The sequence below is a fragment of the Giraffa tippelskirchi genome, chromosome 12, assembly GCF_054371585.1.
Source record: "Giraffa tippelskirchi isolate mGirTip1 chromosome 12, T2T-mGirTip1v1.2.pri, whole genome shotgun sequence".
Lineage (NCBI taxonomy): Eukaryota > Metazoa > Chordata > Mammalia > Artiodactyla > Giraffidae > Giraffa > Giraffa tippelskirchi.
In genome coordinates, this window is record NC_137286.1 from 94,270,576 (window position 1) to 94,295,130 (window position 24,555).

At 41.0% G+C, this 24,555-nt stretch overlaps 1 long non-coding RNA gene across 1 annotated transcript in view; it reads right to left on the reverse strand.

Annotated features, from left to right (window-relative positions):
• Window positions 1-23,539, reverse strand: part of LOC145528784 (uncharacterized) — a 43,271-nt gene extending 19,732 nt beyond the window's left edge. Inside the window, exon 1 of the long non-coding RNA XR_014070648.1 lies at window positions 23,465-23,539. This is a non-coding gene — a long non-coding RNA (uncharacterized LOC145528784). The remainder of the gene's footprint in view (window positions 1-23,464) is intronic.
• Window positions 23,540-24,555: the final 1,016 nt, after the last annotated feature.

Consider the following 24,555-nt stretch of genomic DNA (forward strand, 5'->3'; position numbering starts at 1 on the left):
GACAATGCTTGGATTGGTTGGCACCAACGTGCAGTTTTAAGCATCATCAATTTTCTGGTTTCAAACAGTCTAGGATCTATGTTCTTGTAGTCAGCAGTTTTCAGCTGGAGGGGGATCTGCTTCCTATAAAAACAACTCAGGAATGTGTGTCGGGCCTTTATCTGTATCTTTCAGGGAACTGGGAGTTCAGTGATTCTGCTATGTGGCAGAATTATAGTCTAAATTGTTACCAGTTCCCTAGTCCAACAGCTATTTTTTTCTACACCTTTGTATTTCCCAATCTTTAACTCTTGAGTCAGCATTTTACTTCAAAATAAAGGACATGGGAGCTTGTGCAGTTTCAATGGCCACAGGCACTCTGTGACTCCTCCCACTGAGAAGTAAAGGCTGGTCTCAGAGACTGGTGGCATGTGGGGGAAGTGACACTCTGGATCCCCAAGCTGTGTCATAAGAAGTCTTGCTGCTTCTGCTTTTGTCTCGGGAACACTCTCTACAGCCCTGAGCTGCCCTCTAAGTCCACTGGGACTGCTGGGTGTGTCCCAGCAGTGGGTTCTCCAGTTGCCTGTCCAAGGTAAGCCCAGCCTTTCTAGCTGCTCTACGAAGTCCTGTAGACCAGACCAGCCCAGCCGGTCAATGCCATGTGGACCTAGGGATCACTCAGCTAAGGCTCCCTTAACCACAAAACTGTGATATAATAAAATGCTTGTTGCCTTTAGCCTAATAAATTACTGAACACACAGAAAGGTACATTCTTTGAGACAGTTGTAGGATTCCTAGGTAGCTCAGTGGTTAAGAATCATCCTGCCAATGCAGGAGACTCAGGAGACATGGGTTCAATCCCTGTGTCGGGAAGATCCCCTGAGGAAGGAAATGGTAACCCACTCCAGTATTCTTGCCTGGAGAATCCCATGGACAAGAGGAGCCTGGTGGGCTACAGTCCATGGCCCCCTGCACTAGGAGTGTGGAATCTTAGCCACTGGATCACCAGGGAAGTCTGAAACTTCATTTAAATGTCCAAAACTTTTCAATGAAGTGCAGATGGCACTTTCTTACAATCCAATTTTAAATTTAAGTTGAAGTTTTTATTAAGTTTTTACGATTTCTGTCAACTTTAAACAGAATGTATGTAAGTCAATGGAATGTGTAAGTCACCATAGAAGGTACCATAAAAACTGTATATTTGGAAAAATAATTTTAGAGTTTTTTTCCTCTACAAAGTTAAAAATCCTGGAAAATGGTGGATTATACGTAAACTAGAATGTGCAAAACTTTCTCCATATTTGTATTACATGTCAGTTCAGTTCAGTCCAGTGCAGTTCCTCAGTCATATCTGACTCTTTGCGACCCCATGAACTACAGCACTCCAGGCTTCCCTGTCTTTCATCAACTCCCAGAGCTTGCTCAAACTCATGTCCATCGAGTCAGTGATGCCATCCAACCATCTCATCCTCCATCATCCCCTTCTCCTCCTGCCTTCAATCTTTCCCAGCCTCAGGGTCTTTTCCAGTGAGTCAGTTCTTCGCATCAGGTGGCCAAAGTATTGGAGTTTCAGCTTCAGCATCAGTCCTTCCAATGAATATTCAGGACTGATTTCCTTTAGGATGGACTGGTGTTACATATCTTTAATCAATTATTGCTTTGTTTAATCCTTTGAAACCACAAAGAGATGTTCCTGATAATGATTACAAAGTAGTTCTTGACTCATTTTGTTCACTATTTATAGAACCCATCATCAGGCAGTCTGAGGATGCTGAGGCTGAGTTGCTGGCTGTTGGACAGCTGCACATCTGTGTTAGGTGCTGGCTCAGCACAGAGTATTCACAGCTAATGGAAACTACAGAATCCACGTGGGTGATCTAGGGTAGCGGACAGTCATTGGTGGCAGCTGAGAACTTCCCTTGGAATTGGAGGAGTCGGTTTTTATCAGAGAGACGTTAAGGTCTTGAAAGTCAGAGAGGGTCCAGATTTTAATTTCTGTAGAACGACTTCTCTACAGTGACCTTTTGGTATTAGCTGAGCCCCTCAAATCATTTTTAATCTGTGCCTGGCATTAATTTTTTGATCTTTCTTGTTATCTTGGGACCATTAGTCTATTAAGTTTTAAGCAAGCCACTTGAGTGCAGGAAATAAGGAGGGGGGTTTCCTTCTATATATTATCATTCGTATTGCTTGACATATGATTATGTTCAGGTCGTTGCTGAAAAAGTGAATCATAAATCATTCTCACACTTCTTGGTCCAGATATTGCAATGTCTTCCTTGACCCTTTATATTCAAGTTTTGGTTTTTAGTATGATAAATATATACACATATGTGGCTATAAAGGCTTCTTATATGCAGTCTTTAGCTACCCAAGAATGCTATGGACAGAATAGACATTCTTATCATTAGTGGCTCCTATTACCAAAATGATATTTCTTTTATGATTTGATTTTGTAAATTTTCTGTCCATAAAATTTTCAATCTCTTTGAGTTTATTTATTCCTTTAGAAGAGATGGTGTATACCCAGAGTGCACAGGTTTGAAAGGTATGAAGTACAACTAAGCAATTGAACTGAACTGAATATACAACTGAGAGAAGTTGTTTTCCTCCCATTTTGTCCCATAGTTCTTGGTTTTTCATTTCTTTAGCCAGATTTTGAGCATCCTTCTCTAAACCTAGACCATATATTGTGTGTGTTGGTTGCTTAGTTATATCCAACTCTTTACAACCCCATGGACTGTATCGCACCAGGCTCCTCTGTCCATGGGATTCTCCAGGCAAGAATACTGGAATGGGTTGCCATTTCCTTCTCCAGGGGTTCTTCCCCACCCAGGGATTGAACCCAGATCTCCTGCATTGCAGGCAGATTCTTTACCATCTGACCACCAGGGAAGCCCAGACCAAAATATCCTGCATGCTGTAACTAAGGCCTGGCACAGCCCCACTCCCCCCAAAGAAGTTGAGGTTTTTTTCCAAAAACTCAGAAAAGATTCAAATACTGTCATCTCACATGTGTAGATAAAGGATCAGTTCAGTTCAGTTCAGTCGCTCAGTCGTGTCCGACTCTGCGACCCCATGGACTGCAGCATGCCAGGCTTCCCCATCCATCACCAATCCCTGGAGCATCCTCAGACTCATGTCCATCCAGTTTGTGATGCCATCCAACAATCTCATCCTCTGTCGTCCCCTTCTCCTCCTGCCTTCAATCTTTCCCAGCATAAAGGATCAGCAATCTATATTTTATTCTCCCTTTAATTTACACGCATAGAAGCATTCTGTACATATTCTTCTGTATCTAGCTTTTCTCACTCATTATTGTACTCTAGAAATGATCCCATTTTAGTACATATAGAGATGACTTTTTAAAAGACCTGCTAGTATTTTATTGTGCAGGTAGACCATAGTTGACTTAACAAATATTTATTAATATACATTATGTTGTTTTTAAATGTTTTTCTCTTGCAAGCAGTTGCTGTAATAAATACCCTTCTGCATATGTCTTTGTGCTCATGTGAGAGATTATGTATAGGATAACTTCCAAGCAATAGAAATACTGAGTCAAAGCAACAAGTGTTTGTATTTTATTCTATATTCTCAAGTTAACCTCGTAAAGCTGTAATAATAAATACTCAGAGCAGCAGTGCATTCATTTCACATTTCCTCCCCATGCAACGTCTCATCAAACTTTGATTTCTGTTAATTTGATATGAAAAAATGCTCTCTTCTTTGAATTTTAAAGTGCAAATTTCTTAGTTTGCTGAAGACTGGTCAAGATTTTTGCCCAATTTTCTATATAATTAGTGACTTTTTCTTCCTCGTTTACTGTTCTTTGGATATTAAGGAAATTAGACTTTTTTAGGCAACTCTTTCAACTTTTGTTGAAAGCTTTTTCTCAATTTTTGTATTTTCTTTTTTAATATAGAGTTCTCAGTCTTTAGGGGCTTAGGAAATATTATATAATATTCTTTAAAAATGCACCCATCTTTTCTTATAGTACTTTTATAATTATTTCTTCTTTTTAAAAAATTTTAATGCTAGATTCACCTGGAAATTTTAGAGTGAAAAATGAACTTCTGTTTTTCCAGAATGCTATCAAGAAGTTTAATTGAGTATCATGAGCTCCCCTCCTTCACCATCAAAAAAAGATCAAAAACACAAATACGCTAAGACTCTTGAAGTGGATGAAATATGAATAGTTGATAACTTGCCTGACATGGTAAAAGTATTATGTGTAGACTTGGCTGGACTACAGTACCCAAATATTTGGTCAAACATTATCCTGAGTGTTTCTGTGAGGATGTTTTCAAAAGAAATTTAAATTTAAATAATTTACACTTTTAAAATTTTGTTTATTTATTTCTGGCTGCACTGGGTCTTCGTTGCTGTGTGTGGGTACCTAGTGCAATCAGTTGTTCATCTGCTACGTAGGGATCAGAAATCAAAGCAGCGTATGCCCACCCCCCAAAAAATGGTGAGTTGGGGCCTCTGATTAAAAGGCAGCAGTACAAATGCAGCCTTATGGTACTTCACTAACAGTGACTCCTTGACCCAGTGCGGGTGGGAAGTCGTTTCTCATCCTTCCGGGCATACTCGACTCTCTGTTCAGTCATTTGTCTGTGCGCGCGCATGCTCAGTCACTCAGTCGTGTCTGACTCTCTGCAACTCCATGGACTGTAGCCTGCCAGGCTCCTCTATCCATAGAATTTTCCAGGCAAGAATACCGGAGTGGGTTGCCATTTCCTACTCCAGAGGATCTTCCTGACCCAGGAATTGAAATGGCATCTCTTGTGTCTCCCGCGACTCCTGCATTGGCGGACGGATTCCTTACCACTGCGCCATCTGGGAAGTCATTTAGCAAATACATATTGAGAGCTGACAAACAAAGTCACATGGACACTTGTGCTGTGTCTATTTATAAATAAATACTGTATAAAAGTATTTCTTTTCATGCCCATTGTCAACTCCAGTTTCTGTCACATTGCTGGGCACATAGTGGGCCTTTGAGCAAATGAATTCCCATAATTAATTCATCCTACTTAATAACTTGGAGTGAATGTAACTGCTGCTGCTGCTGCTAAGTCGCTTCAGTCGTGTCCGACTCTGGGCGACCCCATAGACGGCAGCCCACCAGGCTCCCCCGTCCCTGGGATTCTCCAGGCAAGAACACTGGAGTGGGTTGCCATTTCCTTCCCCAATGCATGAAAGTGAAAAGTGAAAGTGAAGTCGCTCAGTCATATCCGACTCTGTGCGACCCCATGGACTGCAGCCTACCAGGCTCCTCCGTCCATGGGATTTTCCAGGCAAGAGAACTGGAGTGGGGTGCCATTGCCTTCTCCAGAATGTAACTATTGTGACCCAAAGTAAAATAGCCTCATGCTCCTCTTCCCTGAAGTACTGTACCACAATAAACTTTTTACATTTCTATGTCCCCTGTGACCCAGAGTACAACGGCTAATCACAGGCCTCTTAGTGAAAGAAATATGGTCAGATTATTAGACTTGTATAATCACTATTTTGAATGTCCTTTGATTTTCATTCATTTTATCTTTCTATTTTTATAACCTCAGTTCTTTAATCCTATTTGGGCAGCTCAGTATAAAATATAGAGAGAAACCCATCACTTTCCTGGCTGACTAGTATCATAGGCCTAAGAAAGAAATTTAAAACTTTGTGTTCATATTCCAGCTGTTCTGTTCTAACAATAGATTTCATTTTAATTGTACATTCCTGGAGGAAACAGTCAGCTGCATTTGCCTGTCTCACATGGCACACATGTGTTGCTGTTTGAAATCTAACAACTCTCTCTTCTGGACAATGCCCAGTTATCTTGACCTGATTTAATCAGGCTTGCTAATGAAAAGCAAATCATTTGCAAAGCATTGCTAGTTCTTTAGTTCTTACATTATCAGCTCCAAATATATGATAATTACTGCAATAGAACACTTTGACATTCCCTGGACTTTCTCATTCTTACCCCACCCAATAGACCCAGGCACCCTGACCAAGTTGTCATACTCCTCTTAGAAGTTAGAAGTGTGGAAATAAATGAAGACCAACCAAATGAGAAAAGCAAAGGCTATTTATTCAGAGCTTGTTACAGCCAAGGAGCCTCAGCCACCATTACTGGCATTTGGCAGACAATCAAAAGCAAGCAAAGGAGTGGAAAAGCTTTAGAGTGGAATAGAAGGATGGTACAGGTATTTCTTGAATAGAGGCTGTTGGCATGGAGATTCTGTAGGCATCTTAACAGAAGCAGGACTTCCTATGTAATTGATTAGAGGTACCTATCCCTTTCTCTAGTTTGCCCGAAGTTGGAAGTGGAAACAAAAATTAGAAAAACTCAATTATTAATTAAGTCCTGGCCATTTGAGGTTGAATGCTATTGTTCAGCTTTCTGGATTGTTATTAGTGAAAGCAATCTGGCTTCCTATAAGTCTTATGCCCAGCAGGCTGGATTCCTGGGCTATTTATTTATAAGGGGCTTGAGTCTACTGTCCATGAAATGTTTACACAGTCCCTACCTACCCTCGCCCCTGCTTGCCATTAGGTCAGCAACTTTCTGTGGATTTCAAGGGGGAGTGTGGAGGTCTTTGTAAAATTTGATCTCACCCTGGCATATCAACAAGTGGCCTTTGATGACAGCATTGCCGATACTCAAAGCATCACCATTCATCAGGGAACTTGTCAAGTTACATTCCTTCACTTTGGAATTTCTATTCCCTTTGAGCTTTCCATTGCTTTGTGAAGACTCCTGTTCCTAAAATTTCTGAGGAGATACTGCATTTCAGAAGGTGTGATGAAATTACTGGGGAAGGGGGTGAAATAAACTTGATATTCCAAATATACCTGACCAATGCCATGATCTCTTTGATAAACAACACTTTTGTGATAATAGACAAGTAGACTTTCTTGGAAGTTTCATGGCATTTTGATTTTTTTTTTGCATTGCACTCCTCATTTTGAACTTATTCTCAACTTTGACCCAAAGAATTTTAAAACCCTTTCACATGTCCTACTGTTAAGCCCAGACTCATCAATTTTATATTTGGATTCAAGTTCCTGACCTTACATTTATCCATCCCAAGTGTGCAGTGTGGCCTAAGGGACTGTTTCGGACCGTATTCTACCTGAAACATATACTTCCCCTCTAACAGCCTCATGTCATCACCAATTTTCGAAGCATCCCATTGCTTGAAATCATGAGCCAGATGACGCCAAGGAAATCAGTCAGTACATTCAGCAACCATTGATAAATTGGTTGTGAATATCTTCAGTTATAAACTTGCCTAGCCCCAATCTCCCCAGCATGCCCACTGTATGTTATGTCGAATGGCTTGCTGAATTCCAGAATCATTATATCGTATCACTTACAGTTGTGCTGGTCTAGTAATCCTGGCAGAAAGAGAAAATGCAATAATTTTATATGACATTTTAAATGAACACATCCTGGCTTGGTAATCACCATTTCTTCTTCTGAAGATGGCCTCACAGACCATTCTTTCTAAGACATTAATTTTTACAATTTTCCTCAAGATTGCTATTAGGAGCAACATAATCTAATTTCTTTTTGAGGAAAATCAAAACCATATGTGATCATGTGCTTTGAGTATTTCTTCTCGTCCCTATAGTTCTTCAAAAGAAAAAAACACTGACAATGTTGCATGTGTCTTTTTGAAAGTACTCTCAGTGTTTCATGTATTTGTTTAGCTACACCAGGTCTTAGTTACAGCATGCAGGATGTCTAGTTGTGGCACATGGGACCTAGTTCACTGACCAGGGATCAAACCCAGGCCCCCTGCATTGGGAGTGTGGACCATCAGGGAAGTCCCAATCTCAGTATTTTGAGACACAGTTTACCCCAGGAATCCCATTCACAGGCTGCAGTGTGTGTTGCTGCTCATCCAGACTGAAACTGGCTCTGGAAGATTCCTTGGATGTTCGGAGCATTCTTGCTAGGAGGTGTTGGATGGTATGCCCTCCACCCGCTTTCACCCCAGCGTGACCCAGAGCCAATGACTGTCCCCGGGAGGGATACAAAAGACCCAGTCTCACCTTTAGGGGCACATCAGGTTTAATTTAAACTCCAGTGTTCCCTGCTAGATGCAGGAAAGCATAGATGTCATCTGAAACCCCATTCAGCTTCCCTCATTCCCTTACAGGTTTCTCCAGAGATCACTGTAAAGAACTCTGAAGGCTTGGACATTTGTTTTTAACCTGCCACAGTTTCATGGATGTTGGAAGGAGAGAAGAGACTCCTGTTATCAGAAACAAAAGATAACGTAGTACACATTACAAAGCAGTGGCCAGTGTCTTTACCATGGCATTGATTCCCCAACCCCCGTTCTCAGAGGGTCAGATGCTAGCTGCACAGACAATCATGATACAGGAGAAGCACCCCAAGCTCAGGGATCCTGAAACTTTCTTACCAGGAAGTGGGCAAACCTGTCCTTTGTTCTGAAGGATTTACTATCTCTCTCTTCCTAGGCTGTCCACGATACAAACACCCTTGAAAAGATAATCCAGAGAAGAGGCAGCCAGTCCCTCTTCTCATAGAACATGCAGAAAAGTGAAACAACGAAGGAGACAGTCCCCTAATAACGTTTATTCTCGTTGCTACATCTTCTTGGTGTCTGAAAAAAGTTCCCATGATTACACCACATTGTCATTCACTTGGATTAACATGACTTGCAAAGGTGAGAACCAAACTGTTTGATTTCCTTTATATGGAACTAATGAAGACTATTATCAATAATATTCCAGGTGTAATATTGATCCTAACTATGTACCCCAGGGTCTCAGACTCAGTCAGCCAAATAAATCTCATGAACCATGAGCATCTTCCTTAGAAAGTCAGATTTCTCCTTTGGGAGGGTCCACATTGACTCTTCTATTTTGCCTAAGGCTTTAACACAAATATGCAGGATATATTACCAATTGCATAGACTCTGCCTCAGATGGTAAAGAATCTGCCTGCAATGCAGGAGACCCGGGTTTGATCCCTGGGTCGGGAAGATCCCCTGGAAAAGGGAATGGCAATCCACTCCAGTATTCTTGCCTGGAGAATTCCATGGACAGAGGAGCCTGGCAGGCTACAGTCCATGGGGTCACAAAGAGTCAAACACGACTGAGCAACTAACACTTTCACTTCACTTTCTGCCTCAGCCCACAGGAGGAAATCTAGGGCAATTCTATCATCTATAAAGCCCCTGGCCAGTTTGTTGAGACCAATCTGAATGCCTCCAAGGACCAAAGTGATGTCATCAATCCTAGCCCTTTAGCTATAGTCAGGGACAAATTTCATCCTGCCTTTTCTAACCGAATGATTCCTGTTGTAGGAACAACACTTTCAGGTATGCATAAGTAATGACTCAGTTTTCCCACTGAAAAGCTCCCCTGAGTAACAAGGGGTAATCTTATTTTAGAGAGATCTCTTTAGTTTTCTGAGGGCTATGCAATCAATTCATGATGTCTCCTAAACACTTGGAGATCTCTTATGACTCAATTTAAATCACCATATTTTCTGGGAAGGAAGAATGCTAATATCGGCTTTCCATGTAAATACAATCTTAATGGTGTCGATGGCCCTCCTGGAAAGAAAGTGTTGTTTAATTTGTTGTTAGCAATGCCTCTGAAAATGGCCTCCTGGCAGCCTGGCAGGCCTCAGAGTTCCCAGTCCATTGGAATAATTGAGCCTAGTCCTTGCTTTGAAGGGACTGCCTGGTGTCAGGCTGGCTGCATTCTGCGTTTTCATCTGAAAGAGAGACTTGATTAATCCTTACTACCCCATCAGTCATTGAGTTCCGTGTTGTCTATAATACGAGTAGGCTGAGAATCACAAAACTTCCGTGGGTTGGGCACTTAGTTCTGACGAGATCCCAGTAGCAGGTGGATAGCTGTTCGAAGGGGTGGACCAAGAGTTCTATCAGAGAGGCAACAAGTCAAAAACGCTAAAGGGCATCTCCAAGTGGAGGTTACCGTTTTTATTGCCAGTGACTGAAATCATCAAGCTCACTAATTGCAAAGATTTGTAGCTCAAAGGAATCACTAAAGCTGTGAGGTCCCCAATGCACCAGAATGTCTCCACGTGCAATTTTTTTGCTATTTAAAGAATCTGCTCTGGCACTTGTGTGCATTCACAGTACAAGCATGCAAAGCATCCATACCAAGTATACATTCAGCTACCACAACAGTATTATGCATGGAATCAGTTCTTTTGTCCTGGAAGAAAATGTTAATCTTTAATATATTACATAATAAACAAACTGACTTTCGCTGTCCAGGGAGACACTATCTCTAGCTTCTAAAGCTCTTTGTTATATAAATAACCTTGAAAAAAATAGCTCAGAACAAAGGCAGCTTGTACCTGTGCTCATAAAACATACAGAAAATATGAGACCTGTGAAGAAGTACCTCTCAGTGGCATCCTCTTAGTAAATCAATTTATATAAATCTTTGTTTCTAGCTGTGTTTCTTTCGAACTCAAGACAGTGAAAGTAAAAAATGTAGAGCTGGAGGTCAAGTTAAAAACCACAGAGACTTTCCCGACGGCCCGGTGGTTAAGATTCCACACTTCCAATGCAAGGAATGCAAGTTCAATCCCTATTTGGCGAACTAAGATCCACATGCTGCATGGCATTGAAACATAGATGTTACCATATGTAAAACTGGATAGCCAGTGGGAATTTGCTGTATGAAGCAGGGAGCTCAAATCTAGTGCTCTGTGACAACCTAGAGATGGGATGGGGTGGGAAGTGGGAGGGAGGTTCAAGACGGAGGGGACTTATGGCTGATTCATGTTGATGTACGGCAGAAACCAACATAATATTGTAAAGCCATTATCCTCCAATTAAAAATAAATTTTAAAAAGGGGAAAAAAATGGATAAATAAAAATAAAAACCAGAGTCTTCCCTGGTGGCTCAAATAGTAAAGAATCTGCTTGCAGTGCAGGAGACCCAGGTTCAGTCCCTGGATCAGAAAGATCCCCTGGAGAAGGACATGGCAATCCACTCCAGTATTCTTGCTTGGAGGATTCCATGGACAGAGGAGCCTGGTGGGCTATAGTCCATGGGGTCACAAAGAGTTGGACACTACTGAGTGACTAACACTTTGAAAAATAAAAACCACAATAATAATGACTCTGACTATTACTGTTTTAGTCCATTCTGGCCACTATAACAAAACACTATAGACAGGAAACTTATAAGCAATAAAAATTTCTCTCACTGTCCTGGAGGCTGGAAGTCTGAGGGGAGGATGCCTGTGTGGTCAGGTCTATGTCTTGTGAAGGATTGCTCCCCAGTTCATAAATGGTCACCCTCTCACTGTGTCTTCACAAAAAGGGAAGGGGCTTGGGAGCTCTGGGGGTCTCTTTTAAAAGAGCATTAATCCCATTCATGAAGACTCCACCCTCATGAACTTCCAAAGCCCCCACCTCCTAACACTCTCATGTTGGACATTAAAATTTCAACATATAAATTTGTGGGCTGGGGAACAAGCATTCAGCCCATAGTAATTACTGAATATGTCTTATAATTTTGTAGATGATTATTTACAGTTGAATAACAGTGAGAAGGCATTTTTGGTAGCCACATGTGTTTGGCTCTTTTTCCTGGTGCTGTAGTTGATAAATTCTAACTGTTGAGAGAAAATGGGTGTTTGCCAAGGGAGCAATGTCAACAGAAACATTTCCAAATGGGAACATGCAGATTAAATATTTAATTAGCACAAATTACTTAAAGGCCTCCGATTTTTCTCTCTAGTTCAGTTCATTGGGTTTTTTTTTCTTTTTTAATCACAATTCCTCACAGAATCTATTTCTTGCTTTAGACAGTATTACTCTCCTACCAAAAGAGTCTACATAACTTGGAATATAAGAATTCCATGATGTATAAAAGAAAATGAAGATTTGTTAAGAAATGAAGGATATATGAGCCTTCATAGATATAGATGAAGGCCACATGTTTATGTAGATGAAGGTCTGCATGTTTAATACAGGTATACATTATACCTGCACATTTAAAAGTAAGCTCCACGTGCATCAGAATTTTAATGCATATTTTCCAGTTTTGTGCAAGCAATTATTTTCCACCTTTAAACATTTAGTTTACTCTAATTACTTATTACTGAAAGGAAGCTAATTCTCTTCTTAGAAACTTCAGCCCATTCTCCTCATCATCTCAGCTTCTGCAGCCATCCACTATAGCTTCTTTGTGAGAAGGGGAAGTAACATTTCTCTTTTCCAAGAGGAGAACAGAAAAGGAGATGTGGCCATCATATTGTATCTCTTAAGTTTCTGTGACTGACATTAATTTACTTTGGAGAGTATTTTTTTCCCTGTTCTTAACATTTTAATGGCTTTCTAGCAAATACTCTTTGACTTGACCTTGATGTTAACGTAATCCAAAATTAAGTAGATTGAAAGAACACTGCATAGGCCTGGAAATAAAGCAACCTCAGATGTAAGGTAATTTTCCCAATGATAATTTTTTGATCCAATTGAATAGATACCTTTTTTACAGATGTAGATGAAATTGCCAAATTTCAACTTACAATTTTGGTGTATTCATTTAGTTACATATTAATTACATATTAAGTAATGTTTAACATGTATTATAAACACAGAGACAATTTTATAATATATACCACAGAAATACTGCTTTTTCATTCTTTTTCCTGAAAAAATTTGTTCAAATGCTTTATCTACATTTTTTATTTTTTATATCAATCTCTGTCTTTACTAGAACAATTTTATAGTCATCCAACACAGTGTTCTAGAGTATATCATCTTCTTTTTCTTTTTGGACACACCACACAGCATGTGGGATCTGAATTCCCTGACCAGGGATCAAACCCACATCCCCTGCATTGGAAACACAGTCTTAACTGCTGGTCTACTAGGGAAGTCCCACAGAGTATATCATCTTTTTGTCCATGTGATTTTTGGTGATACAGAATCTACATATGATGGTATCCCTGAAAACTATATTCTAAGGTAGATTTACCTCTTTATATCATATTTATGCATTTATTCAGCAAATATTTGTTGAGCATGACCTGTGGGTTGGAAACAGAGCTAAGCCCTTCCAGGTGCTAGAGATTCATTAGTAAGTAACCTATGGCATATAAGTTCTGATAGAGTTTATGTTCTGGAGGAGGAAGACATACAGCTAATATCTATCAGGTATATTCTGTGAAGTGCTGTGAAGACAAAGGAGAAGAGGATGGAGACTGATGATGGAGCCTGAGATGTTTATAGGATGTCAGAGAAGGCCTCTTTGAGGATTCTATTAACTGTTTATTTTCTTATTTTGAAGCTCTGACATCTTGGTTTTCCTGACCCTGTAGGGACTATTTCTCTTGGTTGCCAACTCCTAGAGATAAAAACAGCTTTCTCATTACTGTGTCTTTCAAATTTAAACCAACTAATGCAGAACCCACACCCTAATCACTTCCTTCACTGGGCTCCCATATCCTGGACTGCTCTCCAGCTACCCTAATCATTCCAGGAACCAGACAACTGGTGACTGCCTCCTGCATCAGACAGTTTATTGAAGTTAGTCGCATTGACCAATCCTAACCTGGCTTATCTTGCCTTTTCCAGGGAAACCACAGTCTAGGCTCTTGCCCATAGCACCCTGTTTCCATCCTGACTGACCCTGGCATTTCCATGGGTGGTCCAGCCTGCTACAATGTACCCGCTTCTCCGGACAGCTATGTACAGCAAACTGGCCTTTCCATGGCAGTGTCTCCTGATCTGCTGGCCTTACCATACCTCAGATTACCTATGAACAAATTGTATTTTAAGACAAAGAGTGTGACATCTGAGCAGAGACCAGGATGAAATAGGGAGTGAGACATGAGTCTGTCTGGGGAAAGAACATTCCACACAGAGAACTCGTGTGTTCTTGGCCATCTTTGAGGAGCAGGCAATTTGCTGCGTGGCCAGAGCTGGTTGAGCAGAAGAGGGAAAGCCAGGAGATAAATCAGAAAGGTCATAATGCATTCAATTAAATGAAAGCAGTGCTATAGTCTGCATGCCTGTTGTTCAATCATTAAGCCCTTTCCAACTCTTTATGACTCCATGGATTGCAGCATAGCAGTGTTGTAGTCTGAATGTCCCTGTCTCCCCTAAATTTACAGAAAGAAGCCCTAATCTCAGTGTGAGTGTATCTGGAGTTGGGGCCTCCAAGAGGTCAAGAGTGGGGGCCTCATGATGAGATTGGCGCTCTTACAAGAGTACAAAAGAGAGATGATCTCTCTCTATTATATGAAAATACAGTAAGAAGGTGTCTGTAAACAAGAAAGAGGGCCCTCACCACAAAGCAAATCTGGCACCTTATTGGTGCCTCTAGAGGCTTGGACTCCCCAGCCTCTAGAACTGGGAAAAATAAATTTCTGTTATAAGCCACCTGGTCTGTGGTATTTCTGTTACAGTGTGCCTGCTAAGTCCCTTCAGTCGTATCTGACTCTTTGCCATCCTAGGGTCTGTAGCCTGCCAGGCTCCTCTGTTCATGGGATTTTCCCAGCATGAATACTGGAGTGGGTTGCATTTCCTTTCCAGGGAATCTTCCTGACCCAGGGATCAAACCCACATCTCTTAAGTCTCTTGCATTAGCAGGCAGATTCTTTTACCACTTGCACCACCTGGGGAGCCTTGCAACAGCAGCACGAACTAACTGAGACAGGCAGGCGTGTGAGGTTCACCTGAGACCATCAGTAATTGGACTGTCAATGAGGAGAAGCCAAGAAAAGTCCAGGTACTGAATCACTTCTGTAGAGAATTGTCAAAGGCAGAGACTGGAATGGGCAGATAGTTCACGTCTCCCATGAGGTAGCTCTCAGTACAAAAGGGACCAAAGAATGAGTCCTGTGCATAACTAGAGAGTCTTTCCTTATCGTGCTCGCTGACTATAATGGATTATAGTGTTGACTCATTAAAAAAAAGCTTTATGTTTCCTCCAACCAGAGCACTTCAAAATGACCTGCTGGATCATTCTCATACCCCAGCTATTATTTTGCATGTTGACTAAAGAAAGCTTCCTTTCCTCTTAGTTTTCTTCAAGTAGGGAAAAATTGAGGTCAGTGGGAGGGGAGTAGGTCAAAACAGCATCATCTTTGGCCAGGATGGATGCATACATGTTGAAATGCAATATTTATTGTGCATGTGGTGGGTGCAATTAGTATGCAAGTGGTGGTTACAAATTAATTAGAAAGTCTTTCTTGCATATCTTATCACTTCTCCAGCCCTGAGGGAGGCTCAGAAGTAGGAGGCGATATTCACCTCAAAGAGGAGTCGTCAAGATAAGCACAGATGAAACAACCGATACATAATTAGAAGCACAGTTTTGTGGTATTGATTCCAACATTGTTATAAATTCAGAGGAGGAGAGATAAGAAGTGTAGGCAGAATGAATGAAAAGCTTGATTTTTCATTTTGATTTTGACCTCAAAGAGAGCAGGATGGTAGAGGAAGCTGCAAGAAGGGAGAAAACCATGAAAGCAGAAGAGGACATAGAGTGTGTCTAGACACGCAACCCCAAAAAGAGACAGATATGGAGAATATATATATGGTGGTGGTGGTTTCGTCACTAAGTCGTGTCTGATTCTTTCAATTCCATAGACTGTAGCCTGCCAGGCTCCTCTGTCCATGGGATTCTCCAGGCAAGAATATTGGAGTGGGTTGCCATTTCCTTCTCCAGGGAATCTTCCCAATCCAGGGATCAAACCTGGGTCTCCTGCATTGCAGGCAGATTCTTTATCAACTGAGCTACAAGGGAAGCCTGAATATATATATATATATATATATAGTTTGGCTCTTGAAAACAAGATAAATGAGAATTTCTCATAGAGTCAGGAAGAACATTGGTAGATTCCAGGTGCCGGGAGTGAGGGGTGGGGAGGGGAGATGGGAACTTAGGGTTTAATGAGGACAGAGTTGCAGTTTAAGAAAGTGAAAAATTCGGCAGACGGATGATGATATGAGTTCCACAACAATGGGAATATACTTAGTGCCACTGAATGGTACAGTTAAATATGGCTAAAATAATATGTTTTATACATGTGACTTTTACCACAGTTAAAAAAAATTTAAAAAAGAGAAGTTAGTGATAACTAGAGAAAATGGAGCCACATTGGGGTCATTTTTGAAACAAAGAAGTGACACAAAGAAGTAACATTTGATGAGAGTTTTTCTGTTGGAATTAAACTGAATGGTTCAAGGATAAAATAGCCAAGGTGATGGATGATAGTGTAAGGCAGATTAATTTCCATAATAAAATACCACAAAGGGTGTGATTTAAAATAGCACTAGCATATTGTCTAAGGGTTCTGGAAGTAAGAAGTCCAAAAGTAAGGTGTTGGTAGAGATTTGCCTCCCTCAAGGTGCTGGAGACCCTGAGGGAGAATCTTTTTCTAGGACTCGCTCCTGGTTCTGGCAGCTACCAGCAATCTTGGGCACTTTTTGGCTTAAAGTCACATCTATCCAATCTCTGCCTCCTTAGACACATGGTATTCTCTTCCTGTCTGTACCCAAATTTCCCTTTTCTTATAAGGTCACCTGTCATGGGGAGTTAGAGACCACCTTAATCTACTATGATCTCATTTTAACTTGATTACATCTATATAGATAGATCCCATTTCCAAATAAGGTCATGTTCACAGGTACCAGGAGTTAGAAGCAGAATACATCTATTTGGAGTCTAAGTTGCTTCAGTTGTGTCTGACTCTTTGCGACCCCATGGACTATAAACCACCAGGCTTCTATGTCCACGGAATTTTCCAGGCAAGAATGCTGGAGTGGGTTGCCATTTCCTTCTCTAATCTATTTGGGGGACACAATTAAACCCACAAGATGAGTATTTCGTACTACTTAGCAGGTGGTGTGGACTGAATTGTGTCCCCTCCAAATTCAACTGCTGAAGTCCTAATCCCTAGGGTAATAGTACTGGGAAATGAGGTCTTTGGACAGTAATCAGGTTTAAGTGAGGTCGTGAGAGTGGGGCCATTATGATGGAATTTGAGCCCTTGTGGCTCAGTGGTAAAGAGTCCACCTGCTAATGCTGGGGACTCAGGTTTCATCTCTGAGTCGGGAAGATACCCTGGGCAAGGAAATGGCAACCCACTCCAGTGTTCTTGCCTGGAAAATCCCATGGACAGAGGAGCCTGGCGGGCTACAGTCCATGGGGTTGCAAAGAGTCGGACACAACTTAGCGACTGAGCATGCAAAGAAGAGATACCAAAGAGGTTGCTCACTATCTCTCTCTCTCCATCATGGGAGGACACAGCAAGAAGGAAGTCATTGGCCAGCCAGAAAGGGAGGCCTCGGCAGGAAACTAAACTGGCCAGCACCTTAATCTTGGACTCACTAGCCTCCAGAACTGTAAGAACTAAACTGCTTTTCAATAAATGCTGGAGAGGGTATGGAGAAAAGGGAACCCTCTTACACTGTTGGTGGGAATGCAAACTAGTACAGCCACTATGGAGAACAGTGTGGAGATTCCTTAAAAGACTGGGAATAGAACTGCCATATGACCCAGCAATCCCACTGCTGGGCATACACACCGAGGAAACCAGAATTGAAAGAGACGCGTGTACCCCAATGTTCATCGCAGCACTGTTTACAATAGCCAGGACATGGAAGCAACCTAGATGTCCATCAGCAGACGAATGGATAAGGAAGCTGTGGTACATATACACAATGGAATATTACTCAGCCATTAAAAAAAAAAATACATTTGAATCGGTTCTACTGAGATGGATGAAACTGGAGCCCATTATACAGAGTGAAGTAAGCCAGAAAGAAAAACAACAATACAGTATACTAATGCATATATATGGAATTTGAAAGATGGTAACGATAACCCTATATGCGAGACAGAATAAGAGACACAGATGCATAAAACAGTCTTATGGACTCTGAGGGAGAAGGTGAGGGTGGGACGTTCTGAGAGAATAGCATTGAAACATGTATATTATCATATGTGAAACAGAACACCATTCCATGTTCGATGCATGAGACAAATGCTCAGGGCTGGGACAATGGGATGACCTGGAGGGATGGGATGGGGAGGGAGTTGGAAGGGGGGTCCAGGATGGGGAACACATAGCTGATTCGTGTCAATGTATGGCAAAAACCACTACAATATTGTAAAGTAATTAGCCCCCAACTAAAATAAATAAATTTATTTAAAAAAAAAAAAGAACTAAATTGCTTTTAAAGGCACCCAGTCTCCGATATTTTTGTTATGGCATCCCGAGCTCGCTAATACAGCAGGTGATTCATTCATTGGTAATTACCAGTGCCCCCTTCAGTGCTAGGAATTGGATGGCATGGACCAGGGTATTGCAGTTGATTCATTAATGCATTTAAACACTTATGCATATGTATGAATATTTATCTTCTATCTTATTCCTGGAAGGTCTTCGGTATCTATTTTGATTGTAATAGAAGGGGTGGAAAATCAAGTAGGAAAGTGATAATTTAATTTGTGCTGTTGCTGCTGCTGCTGCTAAGTCGCTTCAGTCGTGTCCAACTCTGTGCGACCCCATAGATGGCAGCCCACCAGGATCCCCTGTCCCTGGGATTCTCCAGGCAAGAACACTGGAATGGGTTGCCATTTCCTTCTCCAATGCATGAAAGTGAAAATTGAAAGTGAAGTCGCTCAATTGTGTCTGACTCTTCGCAACCCCATGGACTGCAGCCTACCAGGCTCCTCCACCCATGGGATTTCCCAGGCAAGAGTACTGGAGTGGGTTGCCATTGCCTTCTCCGAATTTGTGATGATGATAATAAATAATGTGAAAATAAGAATTGCAAAACAATACTTTCAACTCCAAGACAAGAATGTATAAGAAATTGGAGATTTCCTGACAAAATAAAAAATACCCTAATTAAATTAAAACATAAAAAACATGATTAGACCAATTAGCATAGAAGAGATTGAAAAGGTGATTAAAGGACATTCATTAATAAGGCTCCAGAACCAGATGGTCTCACAACTGAATTTTATCTAATCATTAAAAAAGCAGATGATCCTATCATTTATGAAACTATTTTCCACCCCCAAAGGCTGGAAAACTCAATAGTTCCTTTCATAAGTCCAGCTCGCTTCATATCAAAATTTTATAGCAATAGTACATAACAGAAAGCTATAAACAATCATCAATACTAAATATAGGTGAAAAAATTATAACTAAAATACTGGCAAATAAAATCCAAAGGACTAATATACTACGACTAAGTAGAAATATATTCTAAGAATGCAAGGCTTATTTTTATTATCAGGCAATCTGTCAACACAATTCAATCCATTAAAGTGAAAAGAAAAGGCATTTAATTAGATTAATAGATGCTAAAAAATATTTAATAAAGTAGAGAAGATATTCTTAATTAAAAAACTCTAGGTTATACGAGAATGAATAAACACCATTTAGGAAAGGCAAACTACAAATATTACTCCAGATGGCCCAACAATAAAATCAGGGCCCAGGCAAGAATGCCTGCTATTATTACCACCCTATAAAACAACAGTATTTTAGAGATGGGGGCTTCCCAGGTGGTGCTTGTGGTAAAGAACCCGCCTGCCAATGCAGGAGACTTAAGAGACTCAGGTTTGATCCCTGGGTTGAGAAGATCCCATGGAGGAGGGCGTGGCAACCCACTCCAGAGTTCTTGCCTGGGAAATCCCATGGACAGAGGAGCCTGGCGGGCTATAGTCCATGGGGTTGCAAAGAGTCGGACACGACTGAAGTGACTTAGCATCACGCGTAAAGCAACAGTATTTTAGAGATGTGTATAGATAGACTTCTGAAATGGCCTCCAGGGTTCCCTGCCTCCTAGAGTTCATGGCATTTTAGTCAGTCTCCTCCTCTTGAGTGTTGACTGTCCCTACAGACTTTTGAATGAGTAGAATGTGGCACAGATGGTAGCCTATTACTGTCCAGATTAGATTACAAAGACAGTGGCTTCTGTCTTGCTTGCACTCTCCTACTCTCTCTGGCTCTTGCTTCTTCTGATGAAGCAAGCTGCCACGTGGGAAGCTGCCCTGTGAAGAGCCTCATGCAACAAGGATATGCATATGGTGAAGTTTCGGTGGGGCCAGTACTGTGACTTTGGACTTTTTGGACTATAATATGAGGGCAGAGTGTTGGGGTATGCAGTAATTTATAATGGGCTGGCATTTAATTTTTTCACACCAAAGAGGCTTAAGTTTAGGCTGCACAGTATTTTGGCGTTTGACTTTTCATTGCAGTTTCTGGTGATATCATCCCCAGGCAAGGAGAAATGTCTAACCAGGTACTTGTGTGTGCATGCTTAGTTGCTCAATCATGTCCGACTCTTTGAGACCCCATGGACGGTAGCCCTCCAGGCTCCTCTTTCCATGGAATTTTTCCGGCAAGGATACTGGTGTGGGTTGCCATGCCCTCCTTCAGAGGATCTTCACCATTGAAGGATCAAACCTGTGTCTCCTGCGTTGCAGGAGCTCTTTACTGTTGAGCCACCAGGGAAGCCTCTATCCAGGTACTCAATGGGTCTTAATGAAAGGCTCTGAGCCTCAGTAGAGGCATGTAGGCATAAGCCTGAAGGTAAATTGAGCCAAGGACACTGGAGGTTGTATTCATAAGACCAATTTCAACCTTTTGTTGGAAGAATTTCCCCAAAGTATTTGCTTTACAGGTTGTAGATTTTGAAACACAGGCATCAACTGGTATCTTGTCTAAGCTGAAACCAAGGATATATTGGTTTTTCCTCTACTTCTGGGTACTCTTGAGTATCTAATATAGCTTTCTACCAAACTAAGTTCTAGGCCCAGAAAACACAATTGTTTCCTGCTCTAGGAACTGTGGTTTGACATGTTTTCTAAATTTTGTGGGTGTAAGATTCTATTAAATTATGCTGTTTTTGAGTTGCTCAATTATCTCCAACTCTTTGTGACCCCCTGCACTGTAGCCCACCAGGCTCCTCTGTCCATGGAATTTTCCACTGGAGTGGGTTGCCATTTCCTCCTCCAGGGGATCTTCCTGACCCAGGAACCGAACCCGCATCTTCTGCATTGCAGGCAGATTCTTACCGCTGAGCCACCAGGGATGCTCCCTATAACAGGTTTCCTACTCTACTTCCTATTAATTCGTTGGAGTCTATTTTTAAAAATGAAGGATATGAGACCCTTGATGTTGTCACTTCTGAGGCCCTGAAGAAACTACACACAGTCCAGTTGGAGAAAGCCCAGGCTACACCTGCCAAGTCTCAACTCTACTGACATATGCAGAATTTTATATGCTGGACTAAGCAAAATAAAGTATTAGAGAGGGCAGTCCTTGGTTGAATTTAACAAGCACTTTGGACTTTAAAATTCTAAGTCCATGGGGTAAGATAATTTAATTTTGGTCTCTAAAGCTCTGTAAATTCTTTGAACATCAAACTGCAATGAGATTTGTCATTAAATTCTCCTTGGAAAGTTGAAATTGAAAGAGGGGTTTATATTAAAATCTGGAGTACCTAAATGGCTATGTGTTGAATTGTGTCTCCCTGAGATTCACATGTTGAATCCTAACTACCAGAACCTCAGAATGTGGCTGTATTTGAACACAGGGTCTTTAAAGAGGTAACATAGTTCATGAGGTCATTAGGGTGGGCCCTAGTCTAATCTGACTGGTGTCCTTATAGAAAGAAGAGATTATAACACAGTCAGGTCCAGAGGGAAAGCCATGTGAAGACAAGAAGGTAACCATCTGTAACTCAAGGAGACAGAACTCAGAAGAAACCAATCTTGCTATCGACTAAAAGGAAACACACAGCCTAAGAGTTGAGAAATAAGTTTTATTTGGCAGACTTCCTAAAGACGTCAAGCCCAGAAGACAGCTTCTCAGATAGCTCTGAGGGACTGCTCTGAAGAGGTAAAGGAGAAGCCAGGACATATGGGTTTTCACAACAAAGACCAAGTAGTCAGAACATCAAAAGATGGCTTGTAATTAAAGAAAACCAGATGTTTCATGTTCATGAATTTAGCACTTTTCCATGCATGGCAAGGGACTTCCCTGGTGGCTCAGTGGTAAAGAATCTGCCTGCCAGTGCAGATCCCTGCATCAGGAAGATCCCCTGGAGAAGGAAACAGCGGCCCACTGCAGAATTCTTGCCTGGAGAATTCCATGCACAGAGGAGCCTGGCGGGCTACAGCCCATGGGGTCTCAACAGAGTCGAGCACAACTTAGTGGCTGAACAACCACAAAGTCTGAAGAATTGAGTTGGGCATATATACAAAAGGACTACCCCAGTGAACTACTCTTCTGATTGGGTGGGAAGTGTTTCAAAATTCCAGGATTCGGCTAGCTGACATAATTTGGTTCTCCAACCTAACTGTGTTCTCCCAACTTCATTTCAATTATAAAAGTCGTATTTTGATTTCCCACCTGCCTGACCTTTTATTACTGAATTTCTTCAGAATAGGATGTGGAGTAAAAATGCCCGCTCAAAGACACCAACAAATGATTCTACGTGTTGAAATTTTCCATCCTAAAAAGTGCATTTTTTGAAAGTGGAGGATTGCTATTATTCTTGGAAACTGGATGGATTTAACAATGTTTCCTGTGTCATCTGACTCCAAGGGTGTCAAAAGATTAAAGACAGAATCAGTGACTGCCTTCCTCTTTCTGTTGTAGGCTACATTGTAACTAGGGAAAGCCCAATTTTTACAACATATATTTAATGTTAAATGCTCAGTTCAACGGCAGGTCCGATTTGATGTTAACGGCAGTGCACAAGGGCTCCTTGTTCTGCACATCCTCACCGACACCTGTCAGCAGTGTAGGATCTTACTGCTGGAATATGCAACCTCACTTTGGCTGGTTCTGAGGCAGATGAGTATCATTTTCACAGCAGTGTCTTAGAGTGAGCAGGTGCTACATTATTTTTGAATGAGAAAATTCTCTGGTCTTTCCTAAAAGCTGTTTTTCTCCTCCCTTATAAAATCAGAGGGGAAACTCTGACTCAGAAGGTCCCCACACAGTTTCTGCGGACCTTCAAGATTCAGCATTCATGATTTGCCTGAGTATCTCCTCACTTCCTGTTTTCCCTTCTTTTCCCCACCTCCGCCTTCTGTCTATTGTAGCTAAGGATGGACCTGGATCAGAAGAGAAATTTTTTTGAGACCTGCAGTTTCTTGCCTGCAGGTCTAACTCTCACAAATATTAATGGAAACCTTTGAGGTTTTTCTTCATAAAGTGGCCAGTTATTGCCTCCTGTTAGCCTTTATTTTCTTCCTATTCCCATCCCACCATCAAGAAACCAGCATCTTGAGACTTACCTGGTGGTCCAGTGGTTAAGAATCTGCTTTCCAATGTGAGGGACGCGGGTTCGAGCCCTGGCTGGGGGAACTAAGATCCCATGAGCTGTGGGGCAACAAAGAGCCCGCATGCCCCAACCAAGACCTGACACAGTTGAAAATAAATAAGGAAAAGAAAAGAAAAAAGAAACCAGCACCTTACCTCCGGAAGATGTTTTCTTCTAAGATGCCACTGAGAGAGAGCCCTACTCTTTTCATATTTTAAACTAGGGCTTTCTTCTTTAGCCACAGTTATTGTCATGATACAGGTGTCTGCCCAATAAAACTTGGTAAATGGAAACTGTTTTCCCGGGCAGGGCTGATCTCAGTTTTCATATCATAGCATAGAGGCAACTTTGTTATTTTTCCCTGTAGAACCAAGCATGCTCCCAGGAAACAGATCATATAGACAAAACAAAAATGAAACACATACCTCCCAGACCTCAAATAAATGGCAATTTAACTTTAACACTTTGTAGCTGAAATTGCACTGTGTTGTAACACTTAAAGCCCTTACCACCCAAAACCCTAAATGTAGAAGGTGATAAAAGCCTTGTGTCCTCTGTTTCTATAGCTTTTTATTTTTAAACCTTGAATCACCCAAAGGTGAATACAGAAACCTTGGGTCTGCAATTGATTTCTTTATTTGAAATGACAAATTCATTCGTTTTCATAAGTTGTTATGAATAAAACATACGGAATGATATATTACTATCCCAGTACAGTTTAATCATGTTTCTCAGCTATTTTATGAATAATTAAAAAGATTTTTAGTAGATTCTCTTTTTTACTTAAATATCACTAAATATATTATCTGTGATAATCATCGTTCATTAACAGAGGAGGCTAGACATTTTGGTGGCTCTAAATTCTCTTTTCAATTTCACCTTGTTATTGTCAAGAAGCTTCCACTGAACCTTTTTCTACTTGGCCCTCCTCATTCCATCCAGTGTCCCTGGGCTCACGTAGACCTAGGTGATATTTTTTTTCTTTTTTTTTAAACCATTTTTTTTCTTGATTATAATTAATTCACAATGTTGAGTTAGTTTCAGGTGTACAAGAAAGCAATTTGATTATATAAATATATATTTGATTTTATATGGAGAGATAAATACAGATAATTCTTTTTCAGATTCTTTTCCATTATATGTTATTACAAGGTATTAAGTTCCCTGTGCTATACTGTAAGTCCTTGGTATTTATTTTGTTTTTTGTTGTTTGTTTGTTCTTAGTAAATATTTTAAAAGTTTTTAC